Below are 2,158 nucleotides of genomic sequence, written 5' to 3'. Positions count from 1 at the left end.
ACAATATGGTGTTACCTCAAAAAATTAAAAATTGAATTGCCATTTGACCCAGTGATCCCACTTCTAGGAATATACCCTAAGAAGCCTGAAACACCAATCAGAAAGAATATATGTACCCCTATGTTCGTAGCAGCACTATTTACAATAACTAAGATCTGGAAACAGCCCAGGTGTCCATCAGTAGACGAATGGATAAGAAAAGCAGTGGTACATATACACAATGGAGTACTATGCAGCCGTAAGAAAGAAAGATCTCTTATCCTTTGAGACGACATAGAGAAACCTGGAAAGTATTATCCTAAGTCAAACAAGCCAAACAGAGAAAGACAAGTATCATATGATCTCACTTATTTGTGGAATATAATGAACATAACAGTCTGAGGAATGGGGTAGTCCCAGAGACATGGAAGTGGAGTACAGACTGACAATCCCCAGAAGAAGGTGTGAGAGACAGACCACAGAACTTATATGCATGTGTGCATGAACAAAGGTTATGGACAACAAAGCTAGGGATAGGGAGGGGAGGGAGAGGGAGGGGGAACCAGTGGGGGGGAAAGGAGAAATATCTGTAACAAAAATAAATAGATTAATTAAAAAATAAAAATAATAATAAAATAAAAGTGCTCACACAACAACAATCACAGATTATTGAGAAAGGTTAAAGCAGGAAACCATTAAGGGGTCTGGAATGGACTAATTCAATTTACATTATTTCTAATGGGAAAAAAAATGATTCGGTTTTTGAACAAATGGCTTCTCAAACAGCCTTCCAGAACAAATTAAGTTTGAGAACCGAGGTTCCACTGCATTTCCTACTTTCTTAGGGGAAAAATCCATGAGCACAGGCAGTGCTCTCAGCAGTCCCCAGATCTGTCTCTTGCTTTGGGCAGAACAGACCCAATAACACCCTTCTTCCAGCCTCCAATCACCCTCTTTTCCAGTCACCGCTTTTGGAACCACCTCAGCCATCCTCAACCTCTGAGACCAGCCAACATCATTCCTTTTTTTTTTTTTACCTTAACTCCTATTGCCAAACAACCATGAGCTCCCAAATCTGTCAGAATTATTCCACTGAGGTGGACGCTGCCACCAACTGCCTGGTCATCCTGCATCTGCGGGCCTCCCACACCTACCTCTCTTTGGGCTTCTATTTCGACTTCAATGATGTGGCTATGGAGCGGTGGGCCACATCTTCAGCGAGTTGGCAGAGAAGAAGCACCAGGGCACTGAGCATCCCTTAAAGCTGCAAAACCAACATGGTGGCCACACGTCCTCCCAGGATATGCTGAAGCCTTCCCAACATGAGTAGGAGAAAACTCACAATGCCATGGAAGCTGCCATGGCCTTGGAGAAGAACCTGAACCAGGCCCTGTTGGATTTGCATGCTTTGGGTTCTACTCATGCAAACCCTCATCTCTGTGACTTTCTGGATGAGAAGGTGAAACTCATAAAAAAAAAATGGATGACCACCTGACTAACCTCCACAGGCTGGCTGGCAAGTATCTCTTCAAAAGGTTCACCCTCAAGCACGACTAGGAGCCTTTGGAGCCCAAGGGACTTTGAAGGGCCCCTCTGCATCCCCCTGGTATCTGGCTTTTGCCTGAGCCTCTCCCCAAAACCACTAGCCATTCTAATCACCCTGGAGCCCTCTCCCATGCATTGGACCAAACGGAAACAATAAGCTTTTTGCAACAAAAAATAAAAAAATAAAAAACCATGAGCACAAATTATCTAGATCAACATCAGCTTATTTAGGTATACTTTGTCACAGTTTGCCTCTCCAATTCTCTCCTTCATCCCTCTGAGAACAGATTTGGGACAGCCAAAAGGGCTAGAGAAGCTGAGGGTAGGGGGTAGGGGCAGAACATCAGCATCAGATACACCACTGAGAAAATCACTGGTTGGAAAATGGAACCTCACTATACCACACTCAAACTCATTGCTGCAATACCAATTAATCTGTGTGCTCTTGGTGTTGACAGTTCCACAGAAGCACCATCAAGCTTTCCCTCCCTTTGTCTTCATTGATATCAATTCAAACTAGGAGCTCCAACAGAAGAGAGATTACAGTGCACACAGTGTAAAGATTAGATTTACAACTGTGCATGAATTCAGTGCATTAAATTACTACTGTACATTTTTGAAAGGTTGACACTTG

The 2,158-nt window shown here is 43.3% G+C and overlaps 1 pseudogene; it reads left to right on the top strand.

The window, feature by feature from the left end:
• The first annotated feature begins 1,040 nt into the window (after positions 1–1,040).
• LOC118618923 lies at positions 1,041–1,536 on the top strand (annotated as a pseudogene).
• Positions 1,537–2,158: the final 622 nt, after the last annotated feature.

Source organism: Molossus molossus, unplaced genomic scaffold, assembly GCF_014108415.1.
Source record: "Molossus molossus isolate mMolMol1 unplaced genomic scaffold, mMolMol1.p scaffold_m16_p_6, whole genome shotgun sequence".
In the NCBI taxonomy this organism is placed as follows: Eukaryota; Metazoa; Chordata; class Mammalia; order Chiroptera; family Molossidae; genus Molossus; species Molossus molossus.
This window is presented reverse-complemented; position numbering and strand designations above follow the sequence as displayed.